This window comes from Panulirus ornatus, chromosome 56, assembly GCF_036320965.1.
Source record: "Panulirus ornatus isolate Po-2019 chromosome 56, ASM3632096v1, whole genome shotgun sequence".
NCBI lineage: Eukaryota > Metazoa > Arthropoda > Malacostraca > Decapoda > Palinuridae > Panulirus > Panulirus ornatus.
In genome coordinates, this window is record NC_092279.1 from 20,043,909 (window position 1) to 20,065,085 (window position 21,177).

General features: G+C 37.9%; 1 long non-coding RNA gene across 1 annotated transcript; it reads left to right on the top strand.

The window, feature by feature from the left end:
• Positions 1–1,051: 1,051 nt before the first annotated feature.
• LOC139765989 (uncharacterized) lies at positions 1,052–20,744 on the top strand. The gene is made up of 4 exons (XR_011716767.1): positions 1,052–1,111; positions 17,625–17,726; positions 17,861–17,973; positions 18,199–20,744. It is a non-coding gene; the product is annotated as an uncharacterized lncRNA (long non-coding RNA).
• The last annotated feature ends 433 nt before the right edge of the window (positions 20,745–21,177 follow it).

A 21,177-nucleotide genomic window follows, 5' to 3' on the forward strand; every position in this document is an offset into this window, starting at 1 on the left:
CTTGTACTAGAATGCAGTATCTTAACATGTATGTAGTTTTCTTCTTTGATATTTCTTCTGATATAGTTTTCTGGGATAGCTTGGGTAGACTTGTCAGCGCCCAAGTCCCTCCCACTGGAAAACAATGCTATGCTCAGTAGCTAACCTCAATGTATTCATAACTAGGCATCCTTTTCTCTCTGCATATGTATCGAGAACTCGTTGCCGTTCCATGTTAGGCACGACCTTTCCAGAAATGTGATGCAACAATCATAGAATAAAATTGGATCTCAGGCTTCTTAACCTGTCACAGGTCGAAACTATAACTACATCGAGAGAGAAAAAAAATCAGGGCAGTTTCCATGCCTTTTTGCATCCTCATTAGAGCGTCCAACACAATGAAATTACGTGACAAAAACAAAGTACAGGAGGAACAGGACCAGGAGATAGAATACAGAGGCTCTAGGTTGACCAGGTTCACCTTTTTTTTTCATTCCGAAACTTTATAGATCCAAAGAATCATTATTCTGTGAAAGCTGCATTGTGATATAGGCTCTTTAGTTATCTGAACTTGTATTGTGTTGTTTGACTGAAAGAATAGCATATCACAAGACTGTAAAAATGACTTACATGGACCCTGATAAAGTAATAACACTGAAAAAAAGCATAAGAAAGTCTGTTGATTGTATTTCAACCTTTCACCAGCAGTAGGTGTAATGCTCAATTGCATATGAGTTTGGTATATTTTGACCTAAATACCTAAAATTAAAATAAATCCTAGCAGCTTGGGAGGTTAGGTAGGGCAGGATGTTTATTTTTTACTTTACAATCATTTCACGTATGGTTATGCTAGTTATAACCCCTTATTTTCCCAGGCATCCATAAACATTACCACTATAGTGTTATTAAAGAAAAAAATAGGGGAACTTGGCGTTATCTGGAACATGGGGTTAGCTGAAATATAGCAGTATTCAGAGTACCCAATGATCATGTCTAAATTTTAATGCCATCTGGCGGTTGATAATGGCTCTACCCGTCCACCATATAATGTTCACAAAAAGGAAGAAGTCTTTCAAGTCTGAGTAAGTATTTATCTCCGGTCAAATGTTCCTGGCTGTCTTCTTGCGAAAACGTAAGTGCTTTTGTGTTATATGTATAGTAATAAGGCAAAATAGATTGTGCAATTTTAACACTATTTTGTGTGTTCATTAAGGTTACGTTGTTCATGGTTGTTGAAGCAATAGGGATGAGGTTAGGTGAAACATGTTCTAACAACCCCATCCCCTCCATCTTGCCCGGTATGCTTTATATGACTCATTGTTTTGCCCTTCAAAAGACTTGCCGAAATCATCAATACCCCAACTCAAAAATCTGCAGCGTTTAGTGAACCAGTTGGTAGCACCTCCAGGGAATTCTGTTAACCCCGGAAGTCATACGAACTATTCAAGGAAAAGTGGCAAAGAGCCTGGAGGGACAACAAGTATCCTGACAGACTCATCAAAAAAGATTAAGACCCAAGATGGGGACTGAGAAGATTAAGAACAGGAATATTAGGCAAAAGCCGAAACCAAAGGTTGCAGAACCCTGCGAGATTAACGTCAGGAGGAGGGTTAGGTCTACCAGTGAGGCAGGTTTCGACCTCCACCCATAACTTCTGATGTAGAGCCTTCAGGTATTTAGGATGATTTTGATCAGTTGCTTCCAACAACTAATGTTGCTGAATGAGACTTGTGGTTGTACAATTTACAGGAAAGAAATCAGTGTACTGTTATATAGGTCAGATCCTCAGCTTTACCTGAGAATGGTGAAGTATCATAGTTCCTCAGATGCTCTTCAATTTTTATTTTACTTATGCTTGGTTTCTTTGTTTACTATTTACGTAAATGTCAGTAGGTTTTGTCACAGTGAGAGAGGTGCAGAAACTTTATTTAGGTGTCCATAATTTCTAATGAACATTCAAAAAATACTATCAGCACATGAAATGATTTTCTAAGTGCTCTGCGGTTGAACTAGTTATGAATTTTCTTATTTCATAATAGTCTGAAAGAGCCCTGCCTTTAATGATTTAGTACTGGCCCCATATGTTTACTACGAAAGTGTTAAAAGAGGAAAACACTTTTTTTATGTCCTATCTCCAGTGTAGTATACAACATATGGTTACTTAGGCATACTGAAAAGCTCTGAGGCAAGACTTGGCCTTCCTCTAGCAGTTATACACTGCTGCAAAATACTTGGAAATATCCCTTATTTTGTGGGTAAAGAAGGATCCCGGTAAATCAATTTGGAACATTGTTTCTCTTGATTTTTGAAAATGTGTTGAAAATAGGCATTCTTATAGACTTGGAGAACTGTGATGACAGCAACACTGACATAGAAGCCTCCACCCAAGTGTAGGACATGTATACACTTTCTGTTCCTGTTGTCAGATGATATATGAAGACAGTTACCTGTGTAAGTGTGTGAACTTTGTAGGAAATATAAGAATCAAAATAAATAAAGAAATAGTTTATTTAGGCAATTTAATGCAAGTGAAAGGCAAATTATGTGAGGGAGTATGGTATAATGGTAACTAAGATAAGGCTGTGACTTTCACTGATGCCCTCTGCAGCACCACACATTGAATAGCACTGCATGTAGAGAAATAGTTTTTCATCTTTTAAACTCACATGTTTCTCTTTGTGGATATGGAGAAACAGCTTGATAAAATCATGTAAAGAAATTGGTTAAATAATTGAAAAAATGCAGATAACAGTGGAGGATGTATGTAAAAGATTGCAAAAACTAAACCTGAATTAAAAAGGTGGTGCATATGAATGAAAGAACATCAGATGTGGATCTGTAAAGAATGAATGAAAATGCAGAATGTTTCATCTTTAAATCTCACATGTTCTGTGTGGAAATGGAGGAACAGCATGATCAGAAATAAAGAAATTGGTCAAATTTATGAAGATAAAAGGGGAGCTAAATCATTCAGATAATAGTGGAGGATTTAAGTTAAAAATTAAAGAATATAAGTTTTGGAATTAAAAGATTTGTGCATATAAGTAAAAGGAAATCAGATGAGGATCTGTAAAAAAGACTGAATGAAAACATAAAAGGAAGATTATAGATATTTTAGAAAGAATTAAATAGGTATAGCTTGAGCTGTGTGATGTCAAATTTGGGAGTTTGCATCTGACAGATGAAGTACATTATAGATAGAGAAAATACTCAAAAGAACTCACTGCGGATAAAGATATGAGGGAAGTGGGTGTTGGCACATATAGATCAGAGGTCAAGTGATGCAGAATAGATACTGAAGAGTAAGATATAAGAATGTAGTACATAGGAAGTACAGATAATACAAGGTGGCCTATAAGAGGACTGTCGGCAAGTTTTTACATTGTTGGTAACCGTTTTGAATTGTATTTAAATGAAAATACAAATGAAGGCTTGTATTATGGTTTGACCTTGAGTTCTATTTCCTATCTACCTTTCCTAATTGTAGTGTATGTCTAAAGTAGGCTGTGCTTGTTTTCTTCTTTTAAGTGATTAAAAGACTCCACTTTGGACCCCCAAAAAAGGCTAGTGCCAATACTGTATAGGTGTATGTATAAAAAAGATTTCATACATATTCACCATTTCCCATGCTAGCAAGGTAGCGTTAATAACAGAGGGCCGAGCCTCATAGGAAACATCCCCACCTGGCCCCCTTCTCCATTCCTTCTTTTGGAGAATTAAGAAATGGGAGGGGAGGATTTCCAGCCCCCCCTCCCTGACCTTTTAGTTGCCTTCTATGTCATGCAGGGAATACGTGGGGAGTATTCTTTCTCCCCAATCCCCCGCAATATATATATTCTATCCTTAAAGATTTTTTTTTTTCATTAACATTGTTTATTGTAAGCCTGATCCAATTATTAGCTGTTTGTAGAGAAATTCCTATGTTGCTGTTGCATCTTTTAGCTTTAAGATTCAACTTTAAGATGTGTACATCTTGATATACATCTTCTAATATCTTCAGAGTTGGGAAAACTCATGTCAAGTCACTGCAAAGTATCTAAAGAACAGACATTTCATCATCTAAACCTTTTTTCATACAATAAGTTTCCTTGAGATGGAATTAATTTTGTAGCCCATCTTTGTACTTATTCAAGTTTTACATTATCCTTTGTCTAGTTGAGGGACTGGACTTACTTCTTGCCAAAGGAGTCCGTTGTATATTTTTGATGCTTCTGCAATACTCAGAAAGCTGGCCATGTCTATTGATCAGGACCATGGGTCTTTACATGTTATGATGTGTGTGGCATTTATTTTTAATCTAAAGCAATTTAGTAATAAGTGCTTGGTGTCTTCTATATTGTAGTTGCATTGTGGGCATGAAGTGTCTTGGAATATACTGAGATAGTCTGAAATTTTCTAGTGATGGGTAAAGTTCAGAGCGTAGAGGGATGATTGTGACTTGCGTTTGGCTGGGGAGTGTGATTGTGACAGTATACAAGGTGTAGTCTTGATGAGGCATACTTTAAATCCATTGTTTCATTTACATTGGATAATTAGTTTTCCTGTATTTTTATAGTCATGTTTAATATTCTTATATGTACTGGGGGCTTGTGATATTTCAACTTGCAATGTTTGAAAATTAGCATGATTTATTGACTTACGACAAGTATGCATCTTATTTGAGACAAATTTGAAAACAAGAAAATTTCTCACTTATGATTCTGTTGTATGAAATAGTAATTTCATTAGATAGTGAAATATATCAGGGTATTTATTTTTTTTGTAATTGTCATTCATATTTTAATGAAGTCACAGCATAATGCTGTGATTCGTATCCCACCAGCTGGCAAGTTATGTTCATTACACAACTGCTGGCATTCTGCTTGTTAACAAGAGATTTCCTGATGCAGGTTATGGTTTGTATTTGCTTCTGCACTTGCAACCCCAATATTAATTGCCTGCAAGGAATGTTAGATATACGCAAGTGAAAATAAAGGCACATAGGAGGTTTCATGATAGTGAGAAACTCATGGGTTGAGCCTGCTTATCTATAGAAAATTATCAAAGAAGGAGGTGACATACCTCAACAAGATTTTAATGTGGATGAGATTGGCATATTTTGGATAGGAAACTAACACAGGACACTGATTAGCAAAAGACTAAAGACTGCTTCAGGGATCAAGGAAGCCAGACATTGTTTGATGCTTTTCTTAGGAGGGAATGCATTGGGGGATTTAAAGCTCAAGCTATGTAAAGGTTGAAATCTCTCTCCCTCCCAGTGACTCACTTCACCATCAACAAAAGCTCACATCACCATGTTTTTCATTACATTTCCAGTTTATATCATCTGCATTACGTCTGCTATGGCATCAGTTGATGAATCATTTAATTCAAGGGGTGATGTAAGCAACCTTAGTGCCCCGCCTCCTCCCAGTAACCATCACTCCCCACTCCATTCCACTACCACCTTAAGTCTTCATTGCCAGATTTTTGAGTAAGTTTCCATTAATATCTTTTTCAAGACCTCTGATATGGCATCAGTTGCTGAGTCACATAATCTAGTTCCCCTTCCTCTACCTGCCAGTAACCATCACTGCATTCCATCCCACCCTCAATGTACTCCTTCCCACCCCAGCAGCACTTTTAAATCCATATCACACCTTTCTTGGTAATTTTTTTTCTAAATGTTGTCCAAGTATTTTTATGAGCTTTCACTTATAGTCCATTCGTAGGAGATATATTGGGAAAGGATGATACTTTCAAACATTGGTTAGAATTTTTCAGTGATTCACGTTTCAACTTGAAATTGGTCTTCCAGGAACATAAACCTGTCCCAAGATGGAGTATAGGTGTATTTCCAGATTGTAAATCTTAAATTTCAAAGCCCCCCCCCAAGATCTCATGGAATTATATCAGGTTTGCTCTTTTTGTAGCTTTACCTCCTAGTTTTGTTCCATGTGCAAATTGTAAAAAGAAAAAATGGACGAGTCCTGTACTTTTATTTTTCATTATTTATCATTATTTTTTTTTTTTTTTTTTTACATATTCGCCATTTCATTGCTGGTGTTTTATCAAATACTTTTTGAAAATCTAGGTATAAATCATCTTAAGGTACTCTTTAATCTTAATTGTTTGAAAGAAGAAAAGACTGCTCCAGAGTAAATATGTTAGACAGTATTATTTCTTAAGGAGTTGACAATGATTGTCCATTATTACAGTGTGATCAAGAGATTTTAGTTTTGTCTCATTGTTTCAAGTGTTGTACCTACAATGGACTGGAGTTTAAGTGGGAATGTAATGTAAGGCACAATTAGTATCTCCTTTTTTCGTACATAGGGGTAACTTTCCAGTTTCCAGTCTTTTGATACCTTAGCTTCAATTGGTTTATTTATATTCATTTATTTTGCTTTGTCACTGTCTCCCGCATTAGCGAGGTAGTGCAAGGAAACAGAAGAAAGAATGGCCCAACCCACCCACATACACATATATATACATACACGTCCACACACGCAAATATACATACCTATACATCTCAGTGTATACATATATATATATATATATATATATACCCACACAGACATATACATATATACCCATGTACATAATTCATACTGTCTGCCTTTATTCATTCCCATCGCCACCCCGCCACACATGGAATAACAACACCCTCCCCCCTCGTGTGCGAGGTTGCGCTAGGAAAAGACAACAAAGGCCCCATTTGTTCACACTCAGTCTCTAGCTGTCGTGTAATAATGCACTGAAACCACAACTCCCTTTCCACATCCAGGCCCCACAAAACTTTCCATAGTTTACCCCCAGACACTTCACATGCCCTGGTTCAATCCATTGACAGCATGTCGACCCTGGTATACCACATCGTTCCAATTCACTCTATTCCTTGCACGCCTTTCACCCTCCTGCATGTTCAGGCCCCGATCACTCAAATTCTTTTTCACTCCATCTTTCCACCTCCAATTTGGTCTCCCACTTCTCCTCATTCCCTCCACCTCAGACATATATCCTCTTGGTCAATCTTTCGTCACTCATTCTCTCCATGTGACCAAACCATTTCAAAACACCCTCTTCTGCTCTCTCAACCACACTCTTTTTATTACCACACATCTCTCTTACCCTATTATTACTTACTCGATCAAACCACCTCACACCACATATTATCCTCAAACATCTCATTTCCAGCACATCCACCCTCCTGCGCACAACTCTATCCATAGCCCACGCCTCGCAACCATACAACATTGTTGGAACCACTATTCCTTCAAAAATACCCATTTTTGCTTTCTGAGATAATGTTCTCGACTTCCACACATTCTTCAAAGCTCCCAGAATTTTTGCCCCCTCCCCCACCCTATGATTCACTTCCACTTCCATGGTTCCATCCACTGCCAAATCCACTCCTAGATATCTGAAACACTTCACTTCCTCCAGTTTTTTCTCCATTCAAACTTACCTCCCAATTGACTTGACCCTCAACCCTACTGTACCTAATAACCTTACTCTTATTCACATTTACTCTCAACTTTCTTATTTCACACACTTTACCAAACTCAGTCACCAGCTTCTGCAGTTTCTTGCATGAATCAGCCACCAGCGCTGTATCATCAGCGAACAACAACTGACTCACTTCCCAAGCTCTCTCATCCACAAGTGACTGCATACTTGCCCCTCTTTCCAAAACTCTTGCATTCACCTCCCAAACAACCCCATCCATAAACAAATTAAACAACCATGGAGACATCACACACCCCTGTCGCAAACCTACATTCACTGAGAACCAATCACTTTCCTCTCTTCCTACGCGTACACATGCCTTACACCCTCGATAAAAACTTTTCTCTGCCTCTAACAACTTGCCTCCCACACCATATATCCTTAATACCTTCCACAGAGCATCTCAATCAACTCTATCCTATGCCTTCTCCAGATCCATAAATGCTACATACAAATCCATTTGTTTTTCTAAGTATTTCTCACATACATTCTTCAAAGCAAACACCTGATCCACACATCCTCTACCACTTCTGAAACCACACTGCTCTTCCCCAATCTGATGCTCTGTACATGCCTTCACCCTCTCAATCAATACCCTCCCATATAATTTACCAGGAATACTCAACAAACTTATACCTCTGTAATTTGAGCACTCACTCTTATTCCCTTTGCCTTTGTACAATGGCACCATGCAAGCATTCCGCTAATCCTCAGACACCTCACCATGAATCATACATACATTGAGTAACCTTACCAACCAGTCAACAATACAGTCACCCCCTTTTCTAATAAATTCCACAGAAATACCATCCAAACCTGCTGCCTTGCTGGCTTTCGTCTTCTGCAAAGCTTTTACTACCTCTTCTCTGTTTACCAAATCATTTTCTCTGACCCTCTCACTTTGCACACCATCTCGACCAAAACACCCTATATCTGCCACTCTATCATCAAACACAGTCAACAAACCTTCAAAATACTCACTCCATCTCTTTCTCACATCACCACTACTTGTTATCACCTCCCCATTATTCCCCTTCACTGAAGTTCCCATTTGTTCCCTTGTCTTACGCACTTTATTTACCTCCTTCCAAAACATCTTTTTATTCTCCTTAGAATTTAATGATACTCTCTCACCCCAGCTCTCGTTTGGTAAATTGTAAAATATTGTGGTTACAAGAAATGTCATTGCTGTCTGACCTCAAGACTATTAGGGCGTGATTATCTGGGCCACTTGATTTGTTTGGGTTTAGAGGTAGTGGTAGGATAATTAAAATGGTGATATTTCTGTTGAATGAATTTAGAAAGTGTATCGGAGCATGAGAAAGTAGTCATGTGCCTTGTGATTGGATATGGCAATGATTATTTCAGTGAGTAAGGATGAAATTCATATATATTATTTGTAAGATGATTGTAGAGTACTGCTGAACCTTGATGTGATAGAATGTAAGTTGCTGCAGTTGTAGTTTGGACATTATCTTGATCTGTTAACTGAATCAAAGTTGAAGAGAAAGGTAGGTTGCTTATTTGATGTTTAACTTTCAGGGTAGAGTGGTAGTAAGTCTTTTTCTGGGAGATGGGTATCCGTACCATCTTGTAAGCCTGTAGAGTTGTGGCTGTGTACCCCAGTTTTGTGAATATTCCCCACAAAAGATTCAGATGACCTTGGATGACAGCAGCAAACTTGTGACCACTTTTAACAGGAGAGGCAGGTCTGTATGTGTAAGTGAAATGTGAAAGGAATGAATAATGAGTGCATTTACATATCTGAAGCCTATATGCCTCCTTCACATTCACCATTCCATGCATTTTCCACCATTTCTCTCCCTCCCGTACTCTTCCACTCTATTTCCCCATGCCACAGGTGGTCTTCCTCTCACACCAAATTCCTTTAATTGTACTATCATTCTATTAGATTTGTAGACACTTTAAAAGGAAAAAATTGACATTAGGATTGTACTATCATACAGTTGTAAATTGTAGAGACTTGAAAAGGAAAAATTAGACATATTACATGTTAGAAAAGGCAGAGAAGTCATGGGATCTTTGAGTGGGGTGATGGGTATGAAATAATGCTTACAAGATGGTTGCACAAGAAGTGAGAGATCAGTAATTTGATTAGATGTTTCATGGCAAGTTTGTCATCACAAGATTAGTACAATAATTGCAAAGCTCAAGTGTGAGAGAGGGTAATAATGACTAATGAAGATTAAGGATGCCTTCTAGAGAAAAGTGGAAAGAGCAGTAGGATGATGTAGAGCCACTAAAGAAACTGTTTATGGTTGGTGACTTAACTGGATTTTTAGGCAAGAGAGTGAAAGGGAGAGTGTTAAATGGGTATGGGGTCCTGTGTGTTAATTACAATGGTGAAAGAATAAGTGAAGTATATTTATCAATAGGCATGAGTGTTTCAGATAATGTAGTTTGAATAATTCATGAAGGTGTTCATATGGTGTCTGCAAAAAAGCTCGTCCACTCCCATATATTTTCATTACGGGCACAAGCATATGACATTTTTAGGATGAAATCATCATACATCTAGTTGCTGAGACAAGTTATCTAATAGTGAGGGTACAAGCAACCTGCTTTAATGTGCATCAGGTGGTCTGTATGAAAGGATATTTCTTTACTCATCCTGGTTGCCACTTCATTTTGAGACTTTGCTTCTGGGTGCTATATTTTTTCTATCTCTTTCAAGATGGTTGGCTCTTACTTTTATAAGGAGGAAAAAGCGAGAATTCTTACCTGAAAGCAAGAAGATGTGGACACACATGAGATTTATAGACGCATTAAGTGCTCAGAACGCATGATCAGGCACCTGCTTGCCAGTTCTCATGGCCTCCTTGAGAGCAACATCATATCACTGAAACCGATCTACAGATAACATCCTGAGATGAGAAGTACTAAAGCATCTTTGGGTGTTTTTTGTGGTGGGATGATGATGTCAGGGAGGCCACGAACTTTGAGGTGATGGGGTAGACATGTTTTTTGCAATACATATACATGGCACAAATTAAAGGCAAAATAGAGTAGGCAAGAGTGTGATTAGTTTTCTGGAAGAAAAAAATAATAGGTACTGTTCGTTATGTGTAATCTAGAAGAGGGTGACAGAGGGTTTGTTAGATCGTTAATATGTTGTATGTTGATTAGCCTCTTTCTGAAGATTGTGTAAATGAAAAGTGAAAAGGATAAAAGTAGAAATATTGAGGAATGAAAGTGTGATCATATGGTAATCTGCTGGTTAACCTTCTAATGTAATGGTATGGGATTAATCCTTAGGGTGCAGCTACAAGAAAACTTCGGTACTAATGTATTTCTTAAAGGTAAAAGAACATTAGAAAAAAGTTAACCCTTTTGCTGCATCAAATGGACATATCTGCTAATAAATTTATTCCCATTGATGAAGGCAGTTCGACTTATTCCATGGCTTCAGAAAAACTTGTCCCTCTCCTGCAACAAGGGAAAATTTCCCCTTCATCCCCTTTCCTGTAACAAGGGAAAATACCCCCTGCATCTTTGTAAAGCCTGCCACACTTCCATTGATGCTTCTGTTTGTGAGTAATAAGGCATTTAGTGCCACCTAACTGACTATACAATGAGTTGATCTCTTACATTTTGCATTTTGAGGTTGATTTTATTGATTCAATGTATTTCATATCGTGCAGATATATCCAGCACTAAATTATCTATTTTCAGAACCTTTGCAATAAGCTTCAAGAATGCTTGCATATATTAATGTATACAGTTTTTGCACTCATTATGCATTATTATTGTTTATGATGTATGAACTAGGATTTTTACTTGTTGGCAGGTTACAGAAGTATTATCCTGTGTTATTCATAAGGGTGTTTTGTACTCATGCCAGAAGTTACGGAGAGTGTAATACTTGATAATGGGAAAACAAAATGGAAGTTACCACAAATGATTGATGTGTCATTAGCTAACTTAGAGGAAGAACCAAAAAGAATGTTGGACTGTTTTAAAAATGCATTTTGGAGGATGATGCTGATAATGAATGCAAGTACAAGTAAATTGGAGTTGTGGTTGTGGATGAGTTTAGGTAATTCACTCAATGAAGATGTTTTAGGAGGTAAATGCAGTGAGAAAAATAAAAGAACCAATGTAAACAGATAGTGGTGAGGTGAGGAGTTAGAATTGAGAAATTTTGAAGGATTATTTAATGTGATTGATGATAGGATGTCATATGTTTGTAGTTTGGGTTGGTGAGGTATGTGATGTGAGAGTCATGGAAAGTGATTTGGTGTGGAGAAAAGAGGTGGTGAAAGCCTTGCATAAGATGAAATGTGGTGAGGCAGCTAGAGTGAATGGTATTGCAGGTAAATTTCATATAAGAAAGGGGGGGACTTGTTGATTGGTTAGTTGGGATTTGCACTGTATGTATGGGTCATAGTTAGGTGCCTAAAGATTGGCAATATGCATATATAGCTCCTCTGTATATAGGCATAGGGGGACAAAGAGTAAGTGTAAGAACTACACAGGTATTCATTTGTTGAGTGTACCATGTACGGCGTCAGGGAAAGTGGTGATTGCAAGAGTGAAAGCATGTACACATCATCAGATTAGGGAGGAACATTGTGGTTTTAGGTATGGTAGAGGATATGTGGATCAGGTCTTTGCTTTAGAGAATGTGTGTGGGAAACACTTAGAGAAACAAGGATTTTTATGTGGCAGTTATGGATCTAGAGAAAGCATATGATGAGTTTAGATATGCGTTGTGGAAGGTCTTATGAATGTATGGTGTAGGAGGAAAGCTACTAGGAGCAGTGAGAATTTTCTATCAAGAGTTTTAGGCATTTGTGCATGTCAGTAGAGAGGAGTGTGATTGGCTTCAGGTGAAGGTGTGTATGCATCAGAAGTGTGTGATGTTATCATTGCTATTTAACCTGTTTAGGTATAGGGTGATGAGGGAGATAAATGCAGGGATTTTGGTGGGTATGTAGTCTGTATGGGGTGAGGGGAGGCCTGGGAAGTGACTGCTACTTTTTGTTGATTATACAGCACTGTTGGAAGATTTGATTGAGAAAATGCAGTTGGTGACTGAGTTTGGGAGTGTGTGAAAGGAGGAAATTGAGAGTAAATGTGAAAAAAGTAAGGTTATTAGGTCGAGCAGGGCTGAGGGACAGGTTACTCGGGGATGAGTTTGAATGAAAAAATTTTAGAGGAAATGAAATGTTTCAGATGCCTGGGAGTGAACAAGGAAGCAAGTAAAAGCATGGAAGCTGAAGTGAGTCATAGGGTGGATGAGAGGGTGAAGGTTTGGGAGCATTGAGGAATGTGTAGAAAGAGGTCATCATCTGGGTGGACAAAAATGGGCATGTTTTGAAGGTATAGTAGTCTAAGAGATGTTGTTTGGGTTCAAGGCTTGGGCTAAAGATGAGTGTGTGTAGAGAATGGTGGGTGCAAGTTGGTTTGATCAAGTAGGTTGTAGTAATAAGAAAGGTGTGGTTGAGAGTGCTAATAAAAACTTTTCACTGCTTGTAGTAGCTTCCCTCCCACACCATATATTTAGAAGACCTTCCACATAGTATCTCTTTGAATCCTTTCTCCATGTCCATAAATACCACGTACAAATCATTCTGTTTCTCTGTGTATTCCCCAGTCTATAAAACAAACACCTTATCCATTCTTTACCACTCCTGAAACCATGTTGTTCCTCCCCAGTCTGATGCTCTGTACGTCTTCATCCTCTCAATCACAACTCTCCCACACAGCTTAACATTTACTCTCAACAAACAATCACCTCTTCCCTTTATACAGTGGCACTATATATGCATTCTGCCAATCCTCAGACACCTTACCAGGATCCATGCATATGCACAATGAAAATCCGAACCAACCAATCCACAACATCACCCCATTTCCTAAAAAATGCAACTGCAATACCATCCATCTAGCTGCCTTTCCACTTTTCATCTATTTACCAATCTGAGAATCATGGGAGGTGGACAGATTAGAAAGGGTAGTGAGTGGTGGGAGGATGAAGAAGTAAGATTGTTAGTAAAAGAGAAGAGAGAGGCATTTGGATGATTTTTGCAGGAAAAAATGCAAATGAGTGGGAGATGTATTAAAGAAAGAGGCAGGAGGTCAAGAGAAAGGTGCAAGAGGTGAAAAAGAGGGCAAATGAGAGTTGGGGTGAGAGAGTATCATTAAATTTTAGGGAGAATAAAAAGATGTTGTGGAAGGAGGTAAATAAAGAGCGTAAGACAAGGGAGCAAATGGGAACTTCAGTGAAGGGGACTAATGAGGAGGTGATAACAAGTAGTGGTGATGTGAGAAGATGGAGTGAGTATTTTGAAGGTTTGTTGAATGTGTTTGATGATAGAGTGGCAGATATAGGGTGTTTTGGTCAAGGTGGTGTGCAAAGTGAGAGGGTTAGGGAAAATGATTTGGTAAACAGAGAAGAGGTAGTAAAAGCTTTGCGGAAGATGAAAGCCGGCAAGGCAGCGGGTTTGGATGGTATTGCAGTGGAATTTATTAAAAAAAGGGGGTGACTGTGTTGTTGAGTGGTTGGTAAGGTTATTCAATGTATGTATGATTCATGGTGAGGTGTCTGAGGATTGGCGGAATGCTTGCATAGTGCCATTGTACAAAGGCAAAGGGGATAAGAGTGAGTGCTCAAATTACAGAGGTATAAGTTTGTTGAGTATTTCTGGTAAATTATATGGGAGGGTATTGATTGAGAGGGTGAAGGCATGTACAGAGCATCAGATTGGGGAAGAACAGTGTGGTTTCAGAAGTGGTAGAGGATGTGTGGATCAGGTGTTTGCTTTGAAGAATGTATGTGAGAAATACTTAGAAAAGCAAATGGATTTGTATGTAGCATTTATGGATCTGGAGAAGGCATAGGATAGAGTTGATAGAGATGCTCTGTGGAAGGTATTAAGAATATATAGTGTAGGAGGCAAGTTGTTACAGTAGGGTTGAGGGTCAAGTCAATTGGGAGGTAAGTTTGAATGGAGAAAAACTAGAGGAAGTAAAGTGTTTTAGATATCTAGGAGTGGATCTGGCAGCGGATGGAACCATGGAAGTGGAAGTGAATCATAGGGTGGGGGAGGGGACGAAAATTCTGGGAGCCTTGAAGAATGTTTGGAAGTCAAGAACATTATCTCGGAAAGCAAAAATGGGTATGTTTGAAGGAATAGTGAGTGGTTCCAACAATGTTGTATGGTTGCGAGGCGTGGGCTATGGATAGAGTTGTGCGCAGGAGGGTGGATGTGCTGGAAATGAGATGTTTGAGGACAATATGTGGTGTGAGGTGATTTGATCAAGTAAGTAATGTAAGGGGAAGAGAGATGTGTGGAAATAAAAAGTGTGGTTGAGAAAGCAGAAGAGGGTGTTTTGAAATGGTTTGGTCACATGCAGAGAATGAGTGAGGAGAGATTGACCAAGAGGATATATGTGTCAGAGGTGGAGGGAACGAGGAGAAGTGGGAGACCAAATTGGAGGTGGAAAGATGGAGTGAAAAAGATTTTGAGTGATCAGGGCCTGAACATGCAGGAGGGTGAAAGGCGTGCAAGGAATAGAGTGAATTGGAACAATGTGTTATACCGGGGTCGACTTGCTGTCAATGGATTGAACCAAGGCATGTGAAGCGTCTGGGGTAAACCATGGAAAGTTCTGTGGGGCCTGGGTGTGGAAAGGGAGCTGTGGTTTCGGTGCATTATTACATGACAGCTTGAGACTGAGTGTGAACGAATGGGGCCTTTGTTGTCTTTTCCTAGCGCTACCCCGCACACATGAGGGGGGAGGGGGTTGTTATTACATGTGTGGCAAGGTGGCGATGGGAATAAATAAAGGCAGACAGTATGAATTATGTACATGTGTATATATGTATATGTCTGTGTGTGTATATATATATGTATACACTGAGATGTATAGGTATGTATATTTGCGTATGTGGACGTGTATGTATATACATGTGTATGTGGGTGGGTTGGGCCATTCTTTCGTCTGTTTCCTTGCGCTACCTCACTAATGCGGGAGACAGCGACAAAGCAAAATAATAATAATGTTATAATAATAAACCAATTTTGAATGACCTATGAGTATGGACAGTAAGCCTGTGAGCAGATGTAAACTGCCCAATAAACATATAGCATTCTGTAGGGGTTTTGTGACTTACTCCTTGTTGCACAGTATCATAAGCTGCTTAAGAAATGTGTTGGGGGAGCACCACTGCTCATGTTCATGCAGCTGGGTGGTCATGAGGCACTGAAAGACTTGACTGCTGTTCCTGAATAAGTATGATTGACATGACATTTATGGATATGTTTATAATTAATACACTAAATAATTCCTTCTTATGATATTTTATGAAGCTAGTGTTTTTTGTAATGTATGTAGCAAGGGATGCAAACCTTGGTACAAAGAATTGCTTTACTAGAGAGCATGTATGGCTTGAAGGAGTTAGTAGTACCAAGGATCAGTGTTTTAGACTATGTAACCCTTTATCTTCTGCAGGCATATTTAAACATGCCCACCTTGGGTGTTATAACTGTAATTATATGGGTTGCCTCTTCCCACCCTCATTATAATTCAGAGGTGCACTTTTTTATTCAGAAATGCCTTGTCACTAGCAACTTTAATCAGCATTTAGAAAAAGTCCTGCTGTGTTAGTTAAATAACACAGGGAGAATGTATAGCCTTGTCCTTCTCAGGCATGATTGATTACTGATTTCCACTGCTTGTCATGCAGCTGTGCATGTTGTTCCTGTAAATAAGTGATTGTGTTTGGGACACTAATGACATACGGTAAACTCCTGTTTATCTGTAGGAAAACCCAAAACAGCAGCACCATTCAATTTTTTCCCATACAGCTAAAAACCAAAAATAATGGCACCTTTCAGTCCCCATACAGATAAAAGTCTAAAACAATGGCACCCCCTCAATGATCTGTACAGAGTACAGTTAAGTTTACATCATTCATAATTTGATGAATTTAATAAGTTAATACTTTTTACAAAATTCCATTACAGCATAGCAATAGTATGATGCTCCCTTTCTCTCCTTACAGACCTGTATTAACAATATGAATTGGAATATTTACTATACTCTTCCCCAATCCATTCTTCTCACATATAGATGCATTACAAAAAGTTATTAATCCATGCATCACTTAAAAACTGTTGGAATTATGCTATACACACAGATAGTTTGTTTTTGCTCATTATATCCACAATGCCCTGTGAACATTATGCCAGATTTTGTTTTAAATTATGGCACTGAAACTGAAACTTGTACAACTGCAAAAAATTTTCATAACATCATGCAATATTGTACTTTAACTTATATCAATGTACGTCACATTCTTTTCCATAGGTCATAAAATTCCTGTTGTAATCACTCATTAAAATACACTATCTGTATATATATCTCTGATGCCCATTCCCTCCAAAACAACCTTAAGGGGGCGAACCACAATAAAAGTCTTCATAAGTGATGAATTCCAGGGCTGCTTCTGAAGTCTTTAGTGTCTCATCCTGTACAGTACATTGGCAGAGGGAAACATTTGTGCAGCTTTTCCAGAGGCTCCAACCTAATGTTCTAGCCTAATGTCCCAACCTACTTTTTCTACCAGATATTCCCACCTACTACTTCTACTGAATGCTCCTGCCTAATGTTCCTACTACTACTACATACTTCTGTCGGTTGCTCCAAACATTTTACCATGAGGTAGGGATAGCACATAGCGCTCACCACAGGAAAATCTAGAGCCATGAAGAATGAGTAGCGTGAGTCAAGTGCTGATGCACTCACTCAGTTGCTCTTTCTTCTCATGGCTGGGGGGTACATAAGCAATAATTGCCTGTCTCTTGCCATCCACTTACATTTTTATCCACAATCAGTTTAGAACTCACCCTTACACTTTCACATGCTCCCACAATTCCTGCTTCAGCAGTAGTGCTACTCCTTCTTTAGCTCTTTTCTCATAAACCCCTGATTTTACACTAAGACATTTCTAAACCCTTTACCCTTGAGCCATGTTTCATTCATAGCCAAAACATCCAGGGTTCTTTCCTCAAACATACTATCTCTCTTTTCTTATCTTCACACATTTTTATACAATTGCCCAATTTGTTTAACAGCTGTTCACTGTTTGTTGTTTTGAGTTTATGTGCTTAATATTGTTAAACTTACAGATGTTTGCTATGATACCTCATCATGAAGTACCCCTGTTCCTTTAGAGAAGTTAAAGGCTTCAAGGAATCATGTGCATGGATGTAGAAATCAGAATTTTACTGGTATTTATCGAAGTATTATAAAGGTTCCACAATATGTACATAATTTGAATATGTATGAAATTACACATGATAAATTTTTAGGTATAGAATATTTTAGTATTACAATGATTTCACATTGACTTATTTATTTGCAGGGGTACCCACTTCTGACAACACTGGCATTAATGGATCACATCTGATGAAGCAAGACAGAATAGGTCAAGCCATATATTTGGACAAAATATTGACAATTATTATAGTTCTATTGGTACGTACATTTCATAATTTATAAAAAATGAAGTCTTTTTTCTGCCAAAGACAATGCACAGTTCATGTTGCATTCTTACATAAGAGTTTTCACTTTTAAATTTTTCTGTATGCTTTTTACTGAGTGCTTTTTAGGAGGAAAAGTAACCAATATAGAAGACTGATTTTTGTGTTGAGAAATTATAATCTAGAACATGAGTATTAAAATAAACTATTTTTTTTTCAGACATGATCACCATTTCCTGCATTAGCAAGGAACAGATGAAGAAAGGCCACATCTGCTCACATCCATTCTCTAGCTGTCATGTGTAATGCACTGAAATCAAAGTTCCCTATCCATGACCAGACCCCACAAACCTTTCCATGGTTTACCCTGAACACTTCACACGTCGACCCCAGTGTACCACATGGTTACAAGTCACTCTTATCCCATGCATGTTGAGGTCTTGATCACTCAAAATCTTTTTCACATCCTTTCACCTTCAGTTTGGCGCTGCCATTCTCCTATTTTCCTTCACTGCTGACACATATTCTCTTTGTCATTATTTCATCACCCATTCTCTTCATATCCCAACCATTTCAGTTCTCTCTTCGGCTCTCTTGACCAGACTTTTTTATTACCACTCATATTTCTTACCTTTTCAGTACTTACTTGACCTAACCACCTCACACCACCACATGTTGTCTTCAAACATTTCATTGCCAACATGTCCACCCTCCTCTGCACAGCCTTGTCTATAGCCCATGCCATGCATCTATTTATTTACTATAATATATTAATCCTTCCACTGCTAGGGCTCATCTTCACCTGCAGGAAATCATATGGTGTTAGAATAACATCTTTACCAAATTGTTGTAAGGGTTCCCTCTGTAGTTGATTATAAACATCTAGTGGTAGCCAGAGAAAAAAATACGACCTTGTATTGAAGGGGTTTTAGTTAAAAACAGGAAATGGGTTAAGAATAGTATAAAGATGTACTTTTATATATTTAAACTTCAAATAACAACAGATTAATATATATTTAAAATTTATATAGTATTTTTGGTTGTGAAATTCAGTCAGTACAGTACTCTTGGTTTATTTGAAACTACAGAAAAATGCAGGCACTTCAAAGCTGTTAAACAACAAAATACAATCTGAAGGCAAATCAGAAATGTGATGATATCCATTGTTAGGGGTATATATGTATATATATATATATATATATATATATATATATATATATATAAAAACTCATAAGATTGTTGAGAATGCTTCCCATCATCACTTGTTCTTCATGTCTCGACTGAATTCAAGCATGGTCAAAAAGAAAGGACAGAGAAATTCATAAAGAAAAAGCATTTTTGCTTTGGTTACATACGACAAAAGCCCTCTCATCTATACTTAAACTTCCTTCTATGTCAACTCTCCATTTATTGTCAAGGAAAATAACTTTGCAGGTTAGATAGACTCCAAATATATATATACTTTGCTAAAAAACAGTCAAAGCCTTTCTTATGACCAAGCTTCAGATTCAGTTGAGGGACAGAAAACCTCTGGAAATGTATTTTGAAAAAATTCATGGAAATGGGTCTTGCTCATATTTAGTGTGACCTAGACCCTGTTGATGGGGCCACATACCATCAGCATTTTTGATTGATGATAATGTGTTTGTTTGCTTTATTATCCTCCACATCCCAAAAGCCTAAAAAACAATGTATCGAAATTGTTACAGATCCTCCTACTGGGAAGGATTGTTAACAATGCACAGTCAACACCATCTTAAGAGTTATGGGAGTAAATCAAACAGTATTAAACTACTTATACATAATACAAGAAATGAAGAGTACAAAATAACAGAAGCACATTAATTGGGGACATTTAACACAACATGAATTAAATATTCCATGATTCGAGATACACTTATGGACACTTCTATGACAAACTACAACACTCTATGACACTCAGACCTAAATGACAGAGGCAGTGAAACACCATAGTTTAGTATGGCACTACTTTACACAGCGATCATAGGCTACAGCTTTGAGACAGGGAAACCCACTTGCCTGCTGGGCCCGTAGGGTAGATAGGAATCGTGGCCCAGCTGGCATGAGAGGTTTTTATTGAAGGGAGGATTACCAATATACTCATGAAAATTAAACTAGGCATTTGAAATTCAGCAGAGTAACATGAAAAGGGAAAAATTGCAGAACACAGTAAAACAATGTACCATTTATCACAGTCCTAATACAATGAGGGTAAAGTATAGTACTTTGTGCAGTATTTCCAATGGTATAACCAGTGATATCAAATAACTTGATCTGTTTGGAGAGTCACTGATGTAAACTTTTCATATAAAGGAATGTTTCCCCAAACTAATTATGTTTAGTCTTATTACTACAGTGTTTTTTGTCAGTTTACATTTCTCATCAAATCTGACCAAGAATGTTCCTGCATGTTAAAATTTGTTGGGTAAATACAGTATTTGTTCTGTTTAGGTCTAATCAGATTTGTTGCATAATTTCGTGTGATTTGTATCCTCCATGTTATTATAGCATGACACCACTATTGTATGTTAACACAAGACAGTCCATACATGTGTATTTGTTACCTGTCTATCTTTATGTAAATATTGTCTTGCTTAATTGATGCAATTGTTGTACTGTGTAAACTGTCTATGCACATAACTATTTGCATGACTCCATATTTGTAATTGGTTTGAATTAGTACACAAACTTCCCACATATTTATTGTTGAATACATTGAATGAAAATAAATGATTACGCAATTAGCTTGATGTATCATAAAAAATCATGTAAAAAAAATATTTTGGAAAAACGATTCATGTATGATCCAAATATAAATCCAGCATGTTTACAAGACTGCAAAGTTACTACATATAAGAATAAAGCCCACATGTTCTCCGCATGTTGTAGAAGGTGACTAATAAGGTTGGAAACCTTCCCTCCCTATAGTACAAGGAGCCAATTAAGACATTTTCCCTCTTAGGCTGTCATCTGGTCATGATGCTACCTCGCACACAGGAAATAGCCAGCTACCCCCGTTTCAGTGAGGTAGTGCCAGGGAAAAAACAAATTCACACTCAGTCTCTAGCTGTCGTGTAATGCACCAAAACCACAGCTCCCTATCCACATCCAGGCTCTACATACATACTTGATCACCATTTGCTGCATTAACAAGGTAGTGCCAGGAACAGACTTTAAA